Source organism: Lemur catta, chromosome 22, assembly GCF_020740605.2.
Source record: "Lemur catta isolate mLemCat1 chromosome 22, mLemCat1.pri, whole genome shotgun sequence".
NCBI classification, from domain to species: domain Eukaryota; kingdom Metazoa; phylum Chordata; class Mammalia; order Primates; family Lemuridae; genus Lemur; species Lemur catta.
Window position 1 is genome coordinate 1,515,844 of NC_059149.1, and position 22,016 is coordinate 1,537,859.

Genomic DNA, 22,016 nt, shown 5'->3' on the forward strand with positions numbered 1-22,016 from the left:
AGGGTTAGGGTTAGCATTAGTTCAAGGATAGTGTTAGGGTTAGCGTTGGGGTTAGCATCAGCCCTAGGATAGTGTTAGGGTTAGGGTTAGTGTTAGCATCAGCCCTAGGATAGTGTTAGGGTTAGGGTTAGCATCAGCCCTAGGATAGTGTTAGTGTTAGGGTTAGGGTTAGCATCAGGCCCAGGATAGTGGTAGGGTTAGGGTTAGCATCAGCCCTAGGATAGTGTTAGGGTTAGGGTTAACATAAACCCTAGGATAGTGTTAGGGTTAGGGTTAGGGTTATCATCAGGCCTAGGATAGTGTTAGGGTTAGGGTTAGGGTTAGCATCAGTTCAAGGATAGTTTTACTGTTAGCGTTAGGGTTAGCATCAGCCCTAGGATAGTGTTAGGGTTAGGGTTAGGGTTAGCATCAGGCCTAGGATAGTGTTAGGGTTAGGGTTAGCATCAGCCCTAGGATAGTGTTAGGGTTAGGGTTAGCATCAGCCCTAGGATAGTGTTAGTGTTAGGGTTAGGGTTATCATCAGGTCTAGGATAGTGTTAGGGTTAGGGTTAGCATCAGCCCTAGGATAGGGTTAAGGCTAGGGTTAGGGTTAGCATCAGCCCTAGGAAAGTGTTAGGGTTAGGGTTAGGGTTAGCATCAGGCCTAGGATAGTGTTAGGGTTAGGGTTAGCATCAGCCCTAGGATAGTGTTAGGGTTAGGGTTACGGTTATCATCAGGCCTATGATAGTGTTAGGGTTAGGGTTAGCATCAGCCCTAGGATAGTGTTAGGGTTAGGGTTAGGGTTAGCATCAGCCCTAGGATAGTGTTAGGGTTAGGGTTAGCATCAGCCCTACGATAGTGTTAGGGTTATGGTTAGGGTTAGCATCAGGCCTAGGATAGTGTTAGGGTTAGGGTTAGCATCAGCCCTTGGATAGTGCTAGGGTTAGGGTTAGGGTTATCATCAGCCTTGGATAGGGTTAGGGTTAGGGTTAGCATCAGCCCTAGGATAGTGTTAGGGTTAGGGTTAGGGTTAGCATCAGCCGTAGGATAGTGTTAGGGTTAGGGTTAGCCTCAGCCCTAGGATAGTGTTAGCGTTAGGGTTAGGGTTAGCATCAGCCCCAGGATAGTGTTAGGGGTAGGGTTAGGGTTAGCATCAGCCCTAGGATAGTGTTAGTGTTAGGGTTAGCATCAGCCCTAGGATAGTGTTAGGGTTAGGGTTAGGGTTAGCATCAGCCCTAGGATATTATTAGGGTTAGGGTTAGGGTTAGGGTTAGGGTTAGCATCAGGCCCAGGATAGTGGTAGGGTTAGGGTTAGCATCAGCCCTAGGATAGTGTTAGGGTTAGGGTTAACATAAACCCTAGGATAGTGTTAGGGTTAGGTTTAGGGTTACCATCAGGCCTAGGATAGTGTTAGGGTTAGGGTTAGTGTTAGCATCAGTTCAAGGATAGTTTTAGGGTTACCGTTAGGGTTAGCATCAGCCCTAGGATAGTGTTAGGGTTAGGGTTAGTGTTAGCATCAGGCCTAGGATAGTGTTAGGGTTAGGGTTAGCATCAGCCCTAGGATAGTGTTAGGGTTAGGGTTAGCATCAGCCCTAGGATAGTGTTAGGGTTAGGGTTAGGGTTATCATCAGGCCTAGGATAGTGTTAGGGTTAGGGTTAGCATCAGCCCTAGGATAGGGTTAAGGTTAGGGTTAGGGTTAGCATCAGCCCTAGGATAGTGTTAGGGTTATGGTTAGGGTTAGCATCAGGCCTAGGATAGTGTTAGGGTTAGGGTTAGCATCAGCCCTAGGATAGTGTTAGGGTTAGGGTTACGGTTATCATCAGGCCTATGATAGTGTTAGGGGTAGGGTTAGCATCAGCCCTAGGATAGTGTTAGGGTTAGGGTTAGTGTTAGCATCAGCCCTAGGATAGTGTTAGGGTTAGGGTTAGCATTAGCCCTACGATAGTGTTAGGGTTAGGGTTAGGGTTAGCATCAGGCCTAGGATAGTGTTAGGGTTAGGGTTAGCATCAGCCCCAGGATAGTGTTAGGGTTAGGGTTAGGGTTATCATCAGGCCTAGGATAGTGTTAGGGTTAGGGTTAGCATCAGCCCTAGGATAGTGTTAGGGTTAGGGTTAGGGTTAGCATAAGCCCTAGGATAGTGTTAGGGTTAGGGTTACCCTCAGCCCTAGGATAGTGTTAGCGTTAGGGTTAGGGTTAGCATCAGCCCTAGGATAGTGTTAGGGGTAGGGTTAGGGTTAGCATCAGCCCTAGGATAGTGTTAGTGTTAGGGTTAGCATCAGCCCTAGGATAGTGTTAGGGTTAGGGTTAGGGTTAGCATCAGCCCTAGGATACTATTAGGGTTAGGGTTAGGGTTAGGGTTAGGGTTAGAATTAGGCCTAGGATAGTGTTAGGGTTAGGGTTAGCATCAGCCCTAGGATAGTGTTAGGGTTAGGGTTAGGGTTAGCATCAGCCCTAGGATAGTGTTAGGGTTAGGGTTAGGGTTAGCATCAGCCCTAGGATAGTGTTAGGGTTAGGGTTAGGGTTAGCATCAGCCCTAGGATAGTGTTAGGTTTAGGGTTAGCATCAGCCCTAGGATAGTGTTAGGGTTAGGGTTAGGGTTATCATCAGGCCTAGGATAGTGTTAGGGTTAGGGTTAGCATCAGCCCTAGGATAGTGTTAGGGTTAGGGTTAGGGTTAGCATCAGCCCTAGGATAGTGTTAGGGTTAGGGTTAGCATCCGCCCTAGGATAGTGTTAGGGTTAGGGTTAGGGTTATCATCAGCCCTAGGATACTGTTAGGGTTAGGGTTAACATAAACCCTAGGATAGTGTTAGGGTTAGGGTTAGGGTTATCATCAGGCCTAGGATAGTGTTAGGGTTAGGGTTAGGGTTAGCATCAGTTCAAGGATAGTGTTAGGGTTAGCGTTAGGGTTAGCATCAGCCCTAGGATAGTGTTAGGGTTAGGGTTAGGGTTAGCATCAGCCCTAGGATAGTGTTAGGGTTAGGGTTAGCATCAGCCCTAGGATAGTGTTAGGGTTATGGTTAGGGTTATCATCAGGCCTAGGATAGTGTTAGGGTTAGGGTTAGCATCAACCCTAGGATAGTGTTAGGGTTAGGGTTAGGGTTAGCATCAGCCCTAGGATAGTGTTAGGGTTAGGGTTAGCATCAGCCCTAGGATAGTGTTAGGGTTAGGGTTAGGGTTAGCATCAGCCCTAGGATACTGTTAGGGTTAGGGTTAACATAAACCCTAGGATAGTGTTAGGGTTAGGGTTAGGGTTATCATAAGGCCTAGGATAGTGTTAGGGTTAGGGTTAGGGTTAGCATTAGTTCAAGGATAGTGTTAGGGTTAGCGTTGGGGTTAGCATCAGCCCTAGGATAGTGTTAGGGTTAGGGTTAGTGTTAGCATCAGCCCTAGGATAGTGTTAGGGTTAGGGTTAGCATCAGCCCTAGGATAGTGTTAGTGTTAGGGTTAGGGTTAGCATCAGGCCCAGGATAGTGGTAGGGTTAGGGTTAGCATCAGCCCTAGGATAGTGTTAGGGTTAGGGTTAACATAAACCCTAGGATAGTGTTAGGGTTAGGGTTAGGGTTATCATCAGGCCTAGGATAGTGTTAGGGTTAGGGTTAGGGTTAGCATCAGTTCAAGGATAGTTTTACTGTTAGCGTTAGGGTTAGCATCAGCCCTAGGATAGTGTTAGGGTTAGGGTTAGGGTTAGCATCAGGCCTAGGATAGTGTTAGGGTTAGGGTTAGCATCAGCCCTAGGATAGTGTTAGGGTTAGGGTTAGCATCAGCCCTAGGATAGTGTTAGTGTTAGGGTTAGGGTTATCATCAGGTCTAGGATAGTGTTAGGGTTAGGGTTAGCATCAGCCCTAGGATAGGGTTAAGGCTAGGGTTAGGGTTAGCATCAGCCCTAGGAAAGTGTTAGGGTTAGGGTTAGGGTTAGCATCAGGCCTAGGATAGTGTTAGGGTTAGGGTTAGCATCAGCCCTAGGATAGTGTTAGGGTTAGGGTTACGGTTATCATCAGGCCTATGATAGTGTTAGGGTTAGGGTTAGCATCAGCCCTAGGATAGTGTTAGGGTTAGGGTTAGGGTTAGCATCAGCCCTAGGATAGTGTTAGGGTTAGGGTTAGCATCAGCCCTACGATAGTGTTAGGGTTATGGTTAGGGTTAGCATCAGGCCTAGGATAGTGTTAGGGTTAGGGTTAGCATCAGCCCTTGGATAGTGTTAGGGTTAGGGTTAGGGTTATCATCAGCCTTGGATAGGGTTAGGGTTAGGGTTAGCATCAGCCCTAGGATAGTGTTAGGGTTAGGGTTAGGGTTAGCATCAGCCGTAGGATAGTGTTAGGGTTAGGGTTAGCCTCAGCCCTAGGATAGTGTTAGCGTTAGGGTTAGGGTTAGCATCAGCCCCAGGATAGTGTTAGGGGTAGGGTTAGGGTTAGCATCAGCCCTAGGATAGTGTTAGTGTTAGGGTTAGCATCAGCCCTAGGATAGTGTTAGGGTTAGGGTTAGGGTTAGCATCAGCCCTAGGATATTATTAGGGTTAGGGTTAGGGTTAGGGTTAGGGTTAGCATCAGGCCTAGGATAGTGTTAGGGTTAGGGTTAGCATCAGCCCTAGGATAGTGTTAGGGTTAGGGTTAGGGTTAGCATCAGCCCTAGGATAGTGTTAGGGTTAGGGTTAGGGTTAGCATCCGCCCTAGGATAGTGTTAGGGTTAGGGTTAACATAAACCCTAGGATAGTGTTAAGGTCAGGGTTAGGGTTATCATCAGGCCTAGGATAGTGTTAGGGTTAGGGTTAGGGTTAGCATCAGTTCAAGGATAGTGTTAGAGTTAGCGTTAGGGTTAGCATCAGCCCTAGGATAGTGTTAGGGTTAGGGTTAGGGTTAGCATCAGCCCTAGGATAGTGTTAGGGTTAGGGTTAGCATCAGCCCTAGGATAGTGTTAGGGTTAGGGTTATGGTTATCATCAGGCCTAGGATAGTGTTAGGGTTAGGGTTAGCATCAGCCCTAGGATAGTGTTAGGGTTAGGGTTAGGGTTAGCATCAGCCCTAGGATAGTGTTAGGGTTAGGGTTAGCATCAGCCCTGGGATAGTGTTAGGGTTAGGGTTAGGGTTAGCATCAGGCCTAGGATAGTGTTAGGGTTAGGGTTAGCATCAGCCCTAGGATAGTGTTAGGTTTAGGGTTAGGGTTAGCATCAGCCGTAGGATAGTGTTAGGGTTAGGGTTAGCCTCAGCCCTAAGATAGTGTTAGAGTTAGGATTAGGGTTAGCATCAGCCCTAGGATAATGTTAGGGTTAGGGTTAGGGTTAGCATCAGCCCTAGGATAGTGTTAGTGTTACGGTTAGCATCAGCCCTAGGATAGTGTTAGGGTTAGGGTTAGGGTTAGCATCCGCCCTAGGATAGTGTTAGGGTTAGGGTTAGGGTTAGCATCAGCCCTAGGATTGTGTTAGGGTTAGGGTTAACATAAACCGTAGGATAGTGTTAGGGTTAGGGTTAGGGTTATCATCAGGCCTAGGATAGTGTTAGGGTTAGGGTTAGGGTTAGCATCAGTTCAAGGATAGTGTTAGGGTTAGCGATAGGGTTAGCATCTGCCCTATAATAGTGTTAGGGTTAGGGTTAGGGTTAGCATCAGCCCAAGGATAGTGTTAGGGTTAGGGTTAGCATCAGCCCTAGGATAGTGTTAGGGTTAGGGTTAGGGTTAGCATCAGGCCCAGGATAGTGTTAGGGTTAGGGTTAGCATCAGCCCAAGGATAGTGTTAGGGTTAGGGTTAGGGTTAGCATCAGCCCTAGGATAGTGTTAGTTTTAGGGTTAGCATCAACCCTAGGATAGTGTTTGGGTTAGGGTTAGGGTTAGCATCAGACTTGGATAGTGTTAGGTTAGGGTTAGCCTCAGCCCTAGGAGAGTGTTAGGGTTACGGATAGGGTTAGCATCACTCCTAGGATAGTGTTAGGGTTAGGGTTAGCATCAGCCCTAGGATAGTGTTAGGGTTAGGGTTAGGGTTAGCATCAGCCCTAGGATAGTGTTAGGGTTAGGGTTAGCATCAGCCCTAGGATAGTGTTAGGGTTAGGGTTAGGGTTAGCATCAGGCCTAGCATAGTGTTAGGGTTAGGGTTAGCATCAGCCCTAGGATAGTGTTAGGGTTAAGGTTAGGGTTAGCCTCAGCCGTAGGATAGTGTTAGGGTTAGGGTTAGCCTCAGCCCTAAGATAGTGTTAGGGTTAGGGTTAGGGTTAGCATCAGGCCTAAGATAGTGTTAGGGTTAGGGTTAGCATCAGCCCTAGGATAGTGTTAGGGTTAGGGTTAGGGTTAGCATCAGCCCTAGGATAGTGTTAGGGTTAGGGTTAGGGTTAGCATCAGCCCTAGGATAGTGTTAGGGTTAGGGTTAGCATCAGCCCTGGGATAATGTTAGGGATAGGGTTAGGGTTAGCACCAGCCCTAGAATAGTGTTAGGGTTAGGGTTAGCACCAGCCCTAGGATAGTGTTAGGGTTAGGGTTAGGATTAGCATCAGCCCTAGGATAGTGTTAGGGTTAGGGTTAGCATCAGCCCTAGGATAGTGTTAGGGTTATGGTTAGGTTCAGCATCAGCCCTAGGATAGTGTTAGGGTAAGGGTTAGGGTTAGCATCAGGCCTAGGATAGTGTTAGGGTTACGGTTATAATCAGCCCTAGGATAGTGTTAGGGTTAGGGTTAAGTTTAGCATCAGCCCTAGGATAGTGTTAGGGTTAGGGTTAGGGTTAGCATCAGCCCTAGGATAGTGTTAGGGTTAGGGTTAGGGTTAGCATCAGCCCTAGGATAGTGTTAGGGTTAGGGTTAGAATCAGCCCTAGTATAGTGTTAGGGTTAGTGTTAGGGTTATCATCAGGCCTAGGATAGTGTTAGTGTTAGGGTTAGCATCGCCCTAGGATAGTGTTAGTGTTAGGGTTAGGGTTATCATCAGGCCTAGGATAGTGTTAGGGTTAGGGTTAGCATCATCCCTAGGATAGTGTTAGGGTTAGCGTTAGGGTTAGCATCAGACCTAGGATAGTGTTAGGGTTAGGGTTAGCATCAGCCCTACGATAGTGTTAGGGTTATGGTTAGGGTTAGCATCAGGCCTAGGATAGTGTTAGGGTTAGGGTTAGCATCAGCCCTAGGATAGTGTTAGGGTTAGGGTTAGGGTTTTCATCAGGCCTAGGATAGTGTTAGGGTTAGGGTTAGCATCAGCCCTAGGATAGTGTTAGGGTTAGGGTTAGGGTTAGCATCAGCCGTAGGATAGTATTAGGGTTAGGGTTAGCCTCAGCCCTAGGATAGTGATAGCGTTAGGGTTAGGGTTAGCATCAGCCCTAGGATAGTGTTAGGGGTAGGGTTAGGGTTAGCATCAGCCCTAGGATAGTGTTAGTGTTAGGGTTAGCATCAGCCCTAGGATAGTGTTAGGGTTAGGGTTAGGGTTAGCATCAGCCCTAGGATATTCTTAGGGTTAGGGTTAGGGTTAGGGTTAGGGTTAGCATCAGGCCTAGGATAGTGTTAGGGTTAGGGTTAGCATCAGCCCTAGGATAGTGCTACGGTTAGGGTTAGGGTTAGCATCAGCCCTAGGATAGTATTAGGGTTAGGGTTAGGGTTAGCATCCGCCCTAGGATTGTGTTAGGGTTAGGGTTAACATAAACCCTAGGATAGTGTTAAGGTCAGGGTTAGGGTTATCATCAGGCCTAGGATAGTGTTAGGGTTAGGGTTAGGGTTAGCATCAGTTCAAGGATAGTGTTAGGGTTAGCGTTAGGGTTAGCATCAGCCCTAGGATAGTGTTAGGGTTAGGGTTAGGGTTAGCATCAGCCCTAGGATAGTGTTAGGGTTAGGGTTATGGTTATCATCAGGCCTAGGATAGTGTTAGGGTTAGGGTTAGCATCAGCCCTAGGATAGTGTTAGGGTTAGGGTTAGGGTTAGCATCAGCCCTAGGATAGTGTTAGGGTTAGGGTTAGCATCAGCCCTGGGATAGCGTTAGGGTTAGGGTTAGGGTTAGCATCAGGCCTAGGATAGTGTTAGGGTTAGGGTTAGCATCAGCCCTAGGATAGTGTTAGGTTTAGGGTTAGGGTTAGCATCAGCCGTAGGATAGTGTTAGGGTTAGGGTTAGCCTCAGCCCTAAGATAGTGTTAGAGTTAGGGTTAGGGTTAGCATCAGCCCTAGGATAATGTTAGTGTTAGGGTTAGGGTTAGCATCAGCCCTAGGATAGTGTTAGTGTTACGGTTAGCATCAGCCCTAGGATAGTGTTAGGGTTAGGGTTAGGGTTAGCATCCGCCCTAGGATAGTGTTAGGGTTAGGGTTAGGGTTAGCATCAGCCCTAGGATTGTGTTAGGGTTAGGGTTAACATAAACCGTAGGATAGTGTTAGGGTTAGGGTTAGGGTTATCATCAGGCCTAGGATAGTGTTAGGGTTAGGGTTAGGGTTAGCATCAGTTCAAGGATAGTGTTAGGGTTAGCGATAGGGTTAGCATCTGCCCTAGGATAGTGTTAGGGTTAGGGTTAGGGTTAGCATCAGCCCAAGGATAGTGTTAGGGTTAGGGTTAGCATCAGCCCTAGGATAGTGTTAGGGTTAGGGTTAGGGTTAGCATCAGCCCTAGGATATTATTAGGGTTAGGGTTAGGGTTAGGGTTAGGGTTAGAATTAGGCCTAGGATAGTGTTAGGGTTAGGGTTAGCATCAGCCCTAGGATAGTGTTAGGGTTAGGGTTAGGGTTAGCATCAGCCCTAGGATAGTGTTAGGGTTAGGGTTAGGGTTAGCATCAGCCCTAGGATAGTGTTAGGGTTAGGGTTAGGGTTAGCATCAGCCCTAGGATAGTGTTAGGTTTAGGGTTAGCATCAGCCCTAGGATAGTGTTAGGGTTAGGGTTAGGGTTATCATCAGGCCTAGGATAGTGTTAGGGTTAGGGTTAGCATCAGCCCTAGGATAGTGTTAGGGTTAGGGTTAGGGTTAGCATCAGCCCTAGGATAGTGTTAGGGTTAGGGTTAGCATCCGCCCTAGGATAGTGTTAGGGTTAGGGTTAGGGTTATCATCAGCCCTAGGATACTGTTAGGGTTAGGGTTAACATAAACCCTAGGATAGTGTTAGGGTTAGGGTTAGGGTTATCATCAGGCCTAGGATAGTGTTAGGGTTAGGGTTAGGGTTAGCATCAGTTCAAGGATAGTGTTAGGGTTAGCGTTAGGGTTAGCATCAGCCCTAGGATAGTGTTAGGGTTAGGGTTAGGGTTAGCATCAGCCCTAGGATAGTGTTAGGGTTAGGGTTAGCATCAGCCCTAGGATAGTGTTAGGGTTATGGTTAGGGTTATCATCAGGCCTAGGATAGTGTTAGGGTTAGGGTTAGCATCAACCCTAGGATAGTGTTAGGGTTAGGGTTAGGGTTAGCATCAGCCCTAGGATAGTGTTAGGGTTAGGGTTAGCATCAGCCCTAGGATAGTGTTAGGGTTAGGGTTAGGGTTAGCATCAGCCCTAGGATACTGTTAGGGTTAGGGTTAACATAAACCCTAGGATAGTGTTAGGGTTAGGGTTAGGGTTATCATAAGGCCTAGGATAGTGTTAGGGTTAGGGTTAGGGTTAGCATTAGTTCAAGGATAGTGTTAGGGTTAGCGTTGGGGTTAGCATCAGCCCTAGGATAGTGTTAGGGTTAGGGTTAGTGTTAGCATCAGCCCTAGGATAGTGTTAGGGTTAGGGTTAGCATCAGCCCTAGGATAGTGTTAGTGTTAGGGTTAGGGTTAGCATCAGGCCCAGGATAGTGGTAGGGTTAGGGTTAGCATCAGCCCTAGGATAGTGTTAGGGTTAGGGTTAACATAAACCCTAGGATAGTGTTAGGGTTAGGGTTAGGGTTATCATCAGGCCTAGGATAGTGTTAGGGTTAGGGTTAGGGTTAGCATCAGTTCAAGGATAGTTTTACTGTTAGCGTTAGGGTTAGCATCAGCCCTAGGATAGTGTTAGGGTTAGGGTTAGGGTTAGCATCAGGCCTAGGATAGTGTTAGGGTTAGGGTTAGCATCAGCCCTAGGATAGTGTTAGGGTTAGGGTTAGCATCAGCCCTAGGATAGTGTTAGTGTTAGGGTTAGGGTTATCATCAGGTCTAGGATAGTGTTAGGGTTAGGGTTAGCATCAGCCCTAGGATAGGGTTAAGGCTAGGGTTAGGGTTAGCATCAGCCCTAGGAAAGTGTTAGGGTTAGGGTTAGGGTTAGCATCAGGCCTAGGATAGTGTTAGGGTTAGGGTTAGCATCAGCCCTAGGACAGTGTTAGGGTTAGGGTTACGGTTATCATCAGGCCTATGATAGTGTTAGGGTTAGGGTTAGCATCAGCCCTAGGATAGTGTTAGGGTTAGGGTTAGGGTTAGCATCAGCCCTAGGATAGGGTTAGGGTTAGGGTTAGCATCAGCCCTACGATAGTGTTAGGGTTATGGTTAGGGTTAGCATCAGGCCTAGGATAGTGTTAGGGTTAGGGTTAGCATCAGCCCTTGGATAGTGTTAGGGTTAGGGTTAGGGTTATCATCAGGCCTAGGATAGGGTTAGGGTTAGGGTTAGCATCAGCCCTAGGATAGTGTTAGGGTTAGGGTTAGGGTTAGCATCAGCCGTAGGATAGTGTTAGGGTTAGGGTTAGCCTCAGCCCTAGGATAGTGTTAGCGTTAGGGTTAGGGTTAGCATCAGCCCTAGGATAGTGTTAGGGGTAGGGTTAGGGTTAGCATCAGCCCTAGGATAGTGTTAGTGTTAGGGTTAGCATCAGCCCTAGGATAGTGTTAGGGTTAGGGTTAGGGTTAGCATCAGCCCTAGGATATTATTAGGGTTAGGGTTAGGGTTAGGGTTAGGGTTAGCATCAGGCCTAGGATAGTGTTAGGGTTAGGGTTAGCATCAGCCCTAGGATAGTGTTAGGGTTAGGGTTAGGGTTAGCATCAGCCCTAGGATAGTGTTAGGGTTAGGGTTAGGGTTAGCATCCGCCCTAGGATAGTGTTAGGGTTAGGGTTAGGGTTAGCATCAGCCCTAGGATAGTGTTAGGGTTAGGGTTAGCATCAGCCCTAGGATAGTGTTAGGGTTAGGGTTATGGTTATCATCAGGCCTAGGATAGTGTTAGGGTTAGGGTTAGCATCAGCCCTAGGATAGTGTTAGGGTTAGGGTTAGGGTTAGCATCAGCCCTAGGATAGTGTTAGGGTTAGGGTTAGCATCAGCCCTGGGATAGTGTTAGGGTTAGGGTTAGGGTTAGCATCAGGCCTAGGATAGTGTTAGGGTTAGGGTTAGCATCAGCCCTAGGATAGTGTTAGGTTTAGGGTTAGGGTTAGCATCAGCCGTAGGATAGTGTTAGGGTTAGGGTTAGCCTCAGCCCTAAGATAGTGTTAGAGTTAGGATTAGGGTTAGCATCAGCCCTAGGATAATGTTAGGGTTAGGGTTAGGGTTAGCATCAGCCCTAGGATAGTGTTAGTGTTACGGTTAGCATCAGCCCTAGGATAGTGTTAGGGTTAGGGTTAGGGTTAGCATCCGCCCTAGGATAGTGTTAGGGTTAGGGTTAGGGTTAGCATCAGCCCTAGGATTGTGTTAGGGTTAGGGTTAACATAAACCGTAGGATAGTGTTAGGGTTAGGGTTAGGGTTATCATCAGGCCTAGGATAGTGTTAGGGTTAGGGTTAGGGTTAGCATCAGTTCAAGGATAGTGTTAGGGTTAGCGATAGGGTTAGCATCTGCCCTATAATAGTGTTAGGGTTAGGGTTAGGGTTAGCATCAGCCCAAGGATAGTGTTAGGGTTAGGGTTAGCATCAGCCCTAGGATAGTGTTAGGGTTAGGGTTAGGGTTAGGATCAGGCCCAGGATAGTGTTAGGGTTAGGGTTAGCATCAGCCCAAGGATAGTGTTAGGGTTAGGGTTAGGGTTAGCATCAGCCCTAGGATAGTGTTAGTTTTAGGGTTAGCATCAACCCTAGGATAGTGTTTGGGTTAGGGTTAGGGTTAGCATCAGACTTGGATAGTGTTAGGTTAGGGTTAGCCTCAGCCCTAGGAGAGTGTTAGGGTTACGGATAGGGTTAGCATCACTCCTAGGATAGTGTTAGGGTTAGGGTTAGCATCAGCCCTAGGATAGTGTTAGGGTTAGGGTTAGGGTTAGCATCAGCCCTAGGATAGTGTTAGGGTTAGGGTTAGCATCAGCCCTAGGATAGTGTTAGGGTTAGGGTTAGGGTTAGCATCAGGCCTAGCATAGTGTTAGGGTTAGGGTTAGCATCAGCCCTAGGATAGTGTTAGGGTTAAGGTTAGGGTTAGCCTCAGCCGTAGGATAGTGTTAGGGTTAGGGTTAGCCTCAGCCCTAAGATAGTGTTAGGGTTAGGGTTAGGGTTAGCATCAGGCCTAAGATAGTGTTAGGGTTAGGGTTAGCATCAGCCCTAGGATAGTGTTAGGGTTAGGGTTAGGGTTAGCATCAGCCCTAGGATAGTGTTAGGGTTATGGTTAGGGTTAGCATCAGCCCTAGGATAGTGTTAGGGTTAGGGTTAGCATCAGCCCTGGGATAATGTTAGGGATAGGGTTAGGGTTAGCACCAGCCCTAGAATAGTGTTAGGGTTAGGGTTAGCACCAGCCCTAGGATAGTGTTAGGGTTAGGGTTAGGATTAGCATCAGCCCTAGGATAGTGTTAGGGTTAGGGTTAGCATCAGCCCTAGGATAGTGTTAGGGTTATGGTTAGGTTCAGCATCAGCCCTAGGATAGTGTTAGGGTAAGGGTTAGGGTTAGCATCAGGCCTAGGATAGTGTTAGGGTTACGGTTATAATCAGCCCTAGGATAGTGTTAGGGTTAGGGTTAAGTTTAGCATCAGCCCTAGGATAGTGTTAGGGTTAGGGTTAGGGTTAGCATCAGCCCTAGGATAGTGTTAGGGTTAGGGTTAGAATCAGCCCTAGTATAGTGTTAGGGTTAGTGTTAGGGTTATCATCAGGCCTAGGATAGTGTTAGTGTTAGGGTTAGCATCGCCCTAGGATAGTGTTAGTGTTAGGGTTAGGGTTATCATCAGGCCTAGGATAGTGTTAGGGTTAGGGTTAGCATCATCCCTAGGATAGTGTTAGGGTTAGGGTTAGGGTTAGCATCAGACCTAGGATAGTGTTAGGGTTAGGGTTAGCATCAGCCCTACGATAGTGTTAGGGTTATGGTTAGGGTTAGCATCAGGCCTAGGATAGTGTTAGGGTTAGGGTTAGCATCAGCCCTAGGATAGTGTTAGGGTTAGGGTTAGGGTTTTCATCAGGCCTAGGATAGTGTTAGGGTTAGGGTTAGCATCAGCCCTAGGATAGTGTTAGGGTTAGGGTTAGGGTTAGCATCAGCCGTAGGATAGTATTAGGGTTAGGGTTAGCCTCAGCCCTAGGATAGTGATAGCGTTAGGGTTAGGGTTAGCATCAGCCCTAGGATAGTGTTAGGGGTAGGGTTAGGGTTAGCATCAGCCCTAGGATAGTGTTAGTGTTAGGGTTAGCATCAGCCCTAGGATAGTGTTAGGGTTAGGGTTAGGGTTAGCATCAGCCCTAGGATATTCTTAGGGTTAGGGTTAGGGTTAGGGTTAGGGTTAGCATCAGGCCTAGGATAGTGTTAGGGTTAGGGTTAGCATCAGCCCTAGGATAGTGCTACGGTTAGGGTTAGGGTTAGCATCAGCCCTAGGATAGTATTAGGGTTAGGGTTAGGGTTAGCATCCGCCCTAGGATTGTGTTAGGGTTAGGGTTAACATAAACCCTAGGATAGTGTTAAGGTCAGGGTTAGTGTTATCATCAGGCCTAGGATAGTGTTAGGGTTAGGGTTAGGGTTAGCAACAGTTCAAGGATAGTGTTAGGGTTAGCGTTAGGGTTAGCATCAGCCCTAGGATAGTGTTAGGGTTAGGGTTAGGGTTAGCATCAGCCCTAGGATAGTGTTAGGGTTAGGGGTATGGTTATCATCAGGCCTAGGATAGTGTTAGGGTTAGGGTTAGCATCAGCCCTAGGATAATGTTAGGGTTAGGGTTAGGGTTAGCATCAGGCCTAGGATAGTGTTAGGGTTAGGGTTAGCATCAGCCCTAGGATAGTGTTAGGTTTAGGGTTAGGGTTAGCATCAGCCGTAGGATAGTGTTAGGGTTAGGGTTAGCCTCAGCCCTAAGATAGTGTTAGAGTTAGGGTTAGGGTTAGCATCAGCCCTAGGATAATGTTAGTGTTAGGGTTAGGGTTAGCATCAGCCCTAGGATAGTGTTAGTGTTACGGTTAGCATCAGCCCTAGGATAGTGTTAGGGTTAGGGTTAGGGTTAGCATCCGCCCTAGGATAGTGTTAGGGTTAGGGTTAGGGTTAGCATCAGCCCTAGGATTGTGTTAGGGTTAGGGTTAACATAAACCGTAGGATAGTGTTAGGGTTAGGGTTAGGGTTATCATCAGGCCTAGGATAGTGTTAGGGTTAGGGTTAGGGTTAGCATCAGTTCAAGGATAGTGTTAGGGTTAGCGATAGGGTTAGCATCTGCCCTAGGATAGTGTTAGGGTTAGGGTTAGGGTTAGCATCAGCCCAAGGATAGTGTTAGGGTTAGGGTTAGCATCAGCCCTAGGATAGTGTTAGGGTTAGGGTTAGGGTTAGCACCAGCCCTAGGATAGTGTTAGGGTTAGGGTTAGCACCAGCCCTAGGATAGTGTTAGGGTTAGGGTTAGGATTAGAATCAGCCCTAGGATAGTGTTAGGGTTATGGTTAGCATCAGCCCTAGGATAGTGTTAGGGTTATGGTTAGGTTTAGCATCAGCCCTAGGATAGTGTTAGGGTAAGGGTTAGGGTTAGCGTCAGGCCTAGGATAGTGTTAGGGTTACGGTTAGAATCAGCCCTAGGATAGTGTTAGGGTTAGGGTTAAGTTTAGCATCAGCCCTAGGATAGTGTTAGGGTTAGGGTTGGGGTTAGCATCAGGCCTAGGATAGTGTTAGGGTTAGGGTTAGGGTTAGCATCAGCCCTAGGATAGTGTTAGGGTTAGGGTTAGCATCAGCCCTAGTATAGTGTTAGGGTTAGTGTTAGGGTTATCATCATTCCTAGGATAGTGTTAGTGTTAGGGTTAGCATCGCCCTAGGATAGTGTAAGTGTTCGGGTTAGGGTTATCATCAGGCCTAGGATAGTGTTAGGGTTAGGGTTAGCATCAGCCCTAGGATAGTGTTAGGGTTAGGGTTAGGGTTAGCATCAGCCCTAGGATAGTGTTAGGTTTAGGGTTAGCATCAGCCCTAGGATAGTGTTAGGGTTAGGGTTAGGGTTAGCATCAGGCCTAGGATAGTGTTAGGGTTAGGGTTAGCATCAGCCCTAGGATAGTGTTAGGGTTAAAGTTAGGGTTAGCATCAGCCGTAGGATAGTGTTAGGGTTAGGGTTAGGGTTAGGGTTAGGGTTATCATCAGGCCTAGGATAGTGTTAGGGTTAGGGTTAGGGTTAGCATCAGTTCAAGGATAGTGTTAGGGTTAGCGTTAGGGTTAGCATCAGCCCTAGGATAGTGTTAGGGTTAGGGTTAGGGTTAGCATCAGCCCTAGGATAGTGTTAGGGTTAGGGTTAGCATCAGCCCTAGGATAGTGTTAGGGTTATGGTTAGGGTTATCATCAGGCCTAGGATAGTGTTAGGGTTAGGGTTAGCATCAACCCTAGGATAGTGTTAGGGTTAGGGTTAGGGTTAGCATCAGCCCTAGGATAGTGTTAGGGTTAGGGTTAGCATCAGCCCTAGGATAGTGTTAGGGTTAGGGTTAGGGTTAGCATCAGCCCTAGGATACTGTTAGGGTTAGGGTTAACATAAACCCTAGGATAGTGTTAGGGTTAGGGTTAGGGTTATCATAAGGCCTAGGATAGTGTTAGGGTTAGGGTTAGGGTTAGCATTAGTTCAAGGATAGTGTTAGGGTTAGCGTTGGGGTTAGCATCAGCCCTAGGATAGTGTTAGGGTTAGGGTTAGTGTTAGCATCAGCCCTAGGATAGTGTTAGGGTTAGGGTTAGCATCAGCCCTAGGATAGTGTTAGTGTTAGGGTTAGGGTTAGCATCAGGCCCAGGATAGTGGTAGGGTTAGGGTTAGCATCAGCCCTAGGATAGTGTTAGGGTTAGGGTTAACATAAACCCTAGGATAGTGTTAGGGTTAGGGTTAGGGTTATCATCAGGCCTAGGATAGTGTTAGGGTTAGGGTTAGGGTTAGCATCAGTTCAAGGATAGTTTTACTGTTAGCGTTAGGGTTAGCATCAGCCCTAGGATAGTGTTAGGGTTAGGGTTAGGGTTAGCATCAGGCCTAGGATAGTGTTAGGGTTAGGGTTAGCATCAGCCCTAGGATAGTGTTAGGGTTAGGGTTAGCATCAGCCCTAGGATAGTGTTAGTGTTAGGGTTAGGGTTATCATCAGGTCTAGGATAGTGTTAGGGTTAGGGTTAGCATCAGCCCTAGGATAGGGTTAAGGCTAGGGTTAGGGTTAGCATCAGCCCTAGGAAAGTGTTAGGGTTAGGGTTAGGGTTAGCATCAGGCCTAGGATAGTGTTAGGGTTAGGGTTAGCATCAGCCCTAGGATAGTGTTAGGGTTAGGGTTACGGTTATCATCAGGCCTATGATAGTGTTAGGGTTAGGGTTAGCATCAGCCCTAGGATAGTGTTAGGGTTAGGGTTAGGGTTAGCATCAGCCCTAGGATAGTGTTAGGGTTAGGGTTAGCATCAGCCCTACGATAGTGTTAGGGTTATGGTTAGGGTTAGCATCAGGCCTAGGATAGTGTTAGGGTTAGGGTTAGCATCAGCCCTTGGATAGTGTTAGGGTTAGGGTTAGGGTTATCATCAGGCCTAGGATAGGGTTAGGGTTAGGGTTAGCATCAGCCCTAGGATAGTGTTAGGGTTAGGGTTAGGGTTAGCATCAGCCGTAGGATAGTGTTAGGGTTAGGGTTAGCCTCAGCCCTAGGATAGTGTTAGCGTTAGGGTTAGGGTTAGCATCAGCCCTAGGATAGTGTTAGGGGTAGGGTTAGGGTTAGCATCAGCCCTAGGATAGTGTTAGTGTTAGGGTTAGCATCAGCCCTAGGATAGTGTTAGGGTTAGGGTTAGGGTTAGCATCAGCCCTAGGATATTATTAGGGTTAGGGTTAGGGTTAGGGTTAGGGTTAGCATCAGGCCTAGGATAGTGTTAGGGTTAGGGTTAGCATCAGCCCTAGGATAGTGTTAGGGTTAGGGTTAGGGTTAGCATCAGCCCTAGGATAGTGTTAGGGTTAGGGTTAGGGTTAGCATCCGCCCTAGGATAGTGTTAGGGTTAGGGTTAACATAAACCCTAGGATAGTGTTAAGGTCAGGGTTAGGGTTATCATCAGGCCTAGGATAGTGTTAGGGTTAGGGTTAGGGTTAGCATCAGTTCAAGGATAGTGTTAGAGTTAGCGTTAGGGTTAGCATCAGCCCTAGGATAGTGTTAGGGTTAGGGTTAGGGTTAGCATCAGCCCTAGGATAGTGTTAGGGTTAGGGTTAGCATCAGCCCTAGGATAGTGTTAGGGTTAGGGTTATGGTTATCATCAGGCCTAGGATAGTGTTAGGGTTAGGGTTAGCATCAGCCCTAGGATAGTGTTAGGGTTAGGGTTAGGGTTAGCATCAGCCCTAGGATAGTGTTAGGGTTAGGGTTAGCATCAGCCCTGGGATAGTGTTAGGGTTAGGGTTAGGGTTAGCATCAGGCCTAGGATAGTGTTAGGGTTAGGGTTAGCATCAGCCCTAGGATAGTGTTAGGTTTAGGGTTAGGGTTAGCATCAGCCGTAGGATAGTGTTAGGGTTAGGGTTAGCCTCAGCCCTAAGATAGTGTTAGAGTTAGGATTAGGGTTAGCATCAGCCCTAGGATAATGTTAGGGTTAGGGTTAGGATTAGCATCAGCCCTAGGATAGTGTTAGTGTTACCGTTAGCATCAGCCCTAGGATAGTGTTAGGGTTAGGGTTAGGGTTAGCATCCGCCCTAGGATAGTGTTAGGGTTAGGGTTAGGGTTAGCATCAGCCCTAGGATTGTGTTAGGGTTAGGGTTAACATAAACCGTAGGATAGTGTTAGGGTTAGGGTTAGGGTTATCATCAGGCCTAGGATAGTGTTAGGGTTAGGGTTAGGGTTAGCATCAGTTCAAGGATAGTGTTAGGGTTAGCGATAGGGTTAGCATCTGCCCTATAATAGTGTTAGGGTTAGGGTTAGGGTTAGCATCTGCCCAAGGATAGTGTTAGGGTTAGGGTTAGCATCAGCCCTAGGATAGTGTTAGGGTTAGGGTTAGGGTTAGCATCAGGCCCAGGATAGTGTTAGGGTTAGGGTTAGCATCAGCCCAAGGATAGTGTTAGGGTTAGGGTTAGGGTTAGCATCAGCCCTAGGATAGTGTTAGTTTTAGGGTTAGCATCAACCCTAGGATAGTGTTTGGGTTAGGGTTAGGGTTAGCATCAGACTTGGATAGTGTTAGGTTAGGGTTAGCCTCAGCCCTAGGAGAGTGTTAGGGTTACGGATAGGGTTAGCATCACTCCTAGGATAGTGTTAGGGTTAGGGTTAGCATCAGCCCTAGGATAGTGTTAGGGTTAGGGTTAGGGTTAGCATCAGCCCTAGGATAGTGTTAGGGTTAGGGTTAGCATCAGCCCTAGGATAGTGTTAGGGTTAGGGTTAGGGTTAGCATCAGGCCTAGCATAGTGTTAGGGTTAGGGTTAGCATCAGCCCTAGGATAGTGTTAGGGTTAAGGTTAGGGTTAGCCTCAGCCGTAGGATAGTGTTAGGGTTAGGGTTAGCCTCAGCCCTAAGATAGTGTTAGGGTTAGGGTTAGGGTTAGCATCAGGCCTAAGATAGTGTTAGGGTTAGGGTTAGCATCAGCCCTAGGATAGTGTTAGGGTTAGGGTTAGGGTTAGCATCAGCCCTAGGATAGTGTTAGGGTTAGGGTTAGGGTTAGCATCAGCCCTAGGATAGTGTTAGGGTTAGGGTTAGCATCAGCCCTGGGATAATGTTAGGGGTAGGGTTAGGGTTAGCACCAGCCCTAGAATAGTGTTAGGGTTAGGGTTAGCACCAGCCCTAGGATAGTGTTAGGGTTAGGGTTAGGATTAGCATCAGCCCTAGGATAGTGTTAGGGTTAGGGTTAGCATCAGCCCTAGGATAGTGTTAGGGTTATGGTTAGGTTCAGCATCAGCCCTAGGATAGTGTTAGGGTAAGGGTTAGGGTTAGCATCAGGCCTAGGATAGTGTTAGGGTTACGGTTATAATCAGCCCTAGGATAGTGTTAGGGTTAGGGTTAAGTTTAGCATCAGCCCTAGGATAGTGTTAGGGTTAGGGTTAGGGTTAGCATCAGCCCTAGGATAGTGTTAGGGTTAGGGTTAGGGTTAGCATCAGCCCTAGGATAGTGTTAGGGTTAGGGTTAGAATCAGCCCTAGTATAGTGTTAGGGTTAGTGTTAGGGTTATCATCAGGCCTAGGATAGTGTTAGTGTTAGGGTTAGCATCGCCCTAGGATAGTGTTAGTGTTAGGGTTAGGGTTATCATCAGGCCTAGGATAGTGTTAGGGTTAGGGTTAGCATCATCCCTAGGATAGTGTTAGGGTTAGGGTTAGGGTTAGCATCAGACCTAGGATAGTGTTAGGGTTAGGGTTAGCATCAGCCCTACGATAGTGTTAGGGTTATGGTTAGGGTTAGCATCAGGCCTAGGATAGTGTTAGGGTTAGGGTTAGCATCAGCCCTAGGATAGTGTTAGGGTTAGGGTTAGGGTTTTCATCAGGCCTAGGATAGTGTTAGGGTTAGGGTTAGCATCAGCCCTAGGATAGTGTTAGGGTTAGGGTTAGGGTTAGCATCAGCCGTAGGATAGTATTAGGGTTAGGGTTAGCCTCAGCCCTAGGATAGTGATAGCGTTAGGGTTAGGGTTAGCATCAGCCCTAGGATAGTGTTAGGGGTAGGGTTAGGGTTAGCATCAGCCCTAGGATAGTGTTAGTGTTAGGGTTAGCATCAGCCCTAGGATAGTGTTAGGGTTAGGGTTAGGGTTAGCATCAGCCCTAGGATATTCTTAGGGTTAGGGTTAGGGTTAGGGTTAGGGTTAGCATCAGGCCTAGGATAGTGTTAGGGTTAGGGTTAGCATCAGCCCTAGGATAGTGCTACGGTTAGGGTTAGGGTTAGCATCAGCCCTAGGATAGTATTAGGGTTAGGGTTAGGGTTAGCATCCGCCCTAGGATTGTGTTAGGGTTAGGGTTAACATAAACCCTAGGATAGTGTTAAGGTCAGGGTTAGGGTTATCATCAGGCCTAGGATAGTGTTAGGGTTAGGGTTAGGGTTAGCATCAGTTCAAGGATAGTGTTAGGGTTAGCGTTAGGGTTAGCATCAGCCCTAGGATAGTGTTAGGGTTAGGGTTAGGGTTAGCATCAGCCCTAGGATAGTGTTAGGGTTAGGGTTAGCATCAGCCCTACGATAGTGTTAGGGTTATGGTTAGGGTTAGCATCAGGCCTAGGATAGTGTTAGGGTTAGGGTTAGCATCAGCCCTTGGATAGTGTTAGGGTTAGGGTTAGGGTTATCATCAGGCCTAGGATAGGGTTAGGGTTAGGGTTAGCATCAGCCCTAGGATAGTGTTAGGGTTAGGGTTAGGGTTAGCATCAGCCGTAGGATAGTGTTAGGGTTAGGGTTAGCCTCAGCCCTAGGATAGTGTTAGCGTTAGGGTTAGGGTTAGCATCAGCCCTAGGATAGTGTTAGGGGTAGGGTTAGGGTTAGCATCAGCCCTAGGATAGTGTTAGTGTTAGGGTTAGCATCAGCCCTAGGATAGTGTTAGGGTTAGGGTTAGGGTTAGCATCAGCCCTAGGATATTATTAGGGTTAGGGTTAGGGTTAGGGTTAGGGTTAGCATCAGGCCTAGGATAGTGTTAGGGTTAGGGTTAGCATCAGCCCTAGGATAGTGTTAGGGTTAGGGTTAGGGTTAGCATCAGCCCTAGGATAGTGTTAGGGTTAGGGTTAGGGTTAGCATCCGCCCTAGGATAGTGTTAGGGTTAGGGTTAACATAAACCCTAGGATAGTGTTAAGGTCAGGGTTAGGGTTATCATCAGGCCTAGGATAGTGTTAGGGTTAGGGTTAGGGTTAGCATCAGTTCAAGGATAGTGTTAGAGTTAGCGTTAGGGTTAGCATCAGCCCTAGGATAGTGTTAGGGTTAGGGTTAGGGTTAGCATCAGCCCTAGGATAGTGTTAGGGTTAGGGTTAGCATCAGCCCTAGGATAGTGTTAGGGTTAGGGTTATGGTTATCATCAGGCCTAGGATAGTGTTAGGGTTAGGGTTAGCATCAGCCCTAGGATAGTGTTAGGGTTAGGGTTAGGGTTAGCATCAGCCCTAGGATAGTGTTAGGGTTAGGGTTAGCATCAGCCCTGGGATAGTGTTAGGGTTAGGGTTAGGGTTAGCATCAGGCCTAGGATAGTGTTAGGGTTAGGGTTAGCATCAGCCCTAGGATAGTGTTAGGTTTAGGGTTAGGGTTAGCATCAGCCGTAGGATAGTGTTAGGGTTAGGGTTAGCCTCAGCCCTAAGATAGTGTTAGAGTTAGGATTAGGGTTAGCATCAGCCCTAGGATAATGTTAGGGTTAGGGTTAGGGTTAGCATCAGCCCTAGGATAGTGTTAGTGTTACGGTTAGCATCAGCCCTAGGATAGTGTTAGGGTTAGGGTTAGGGTTAGCATCCGCCCTAGGATAGTGTTAGGGTTAGGGTTAGGGTTAGCATCAGCCCTAGGATTGTGTTAGGGTTAGGGTTAACATAAACCGTAGGATAGTGTTAGGGTTAGGGTTAGGGTTATCATCAGGCCTAGGATAGTGTTAGGGTTAGGGTTAGGGTTAGCATCAGTTCAAGGATAGTGTTAGGGTTAGCGATAGGGTTAGCATCTGCCCTATAATAGTGTTAGGGTTAGGGTTAGGGTTAGCATCTGCCCAAGGATAGTGTTAGGGTTAGGGTTAGCATCAGCCCTAGGATAGTGTTAGGGTTAGGGTTAGGGTTAGCATCAGGCCCAGGATAGTGTTAGGGTTAGGGTTAGCATCAGCCCAAGGATAGTGTTAGGGTTAGGGTTAGGGTTAGCATCAGCCCTAGGATAGTGTTAGTTTTAGGGTTAGCATCAACCCTAGGATAGTGTTTGGGTTAGGGTTAGGGTTAGCATCAGACTTGGATAGTGTTAGGTTAGGGTTAGCCTCAGCCCTAGGAGAGTGTTAGGGTTACGGATAGGGTT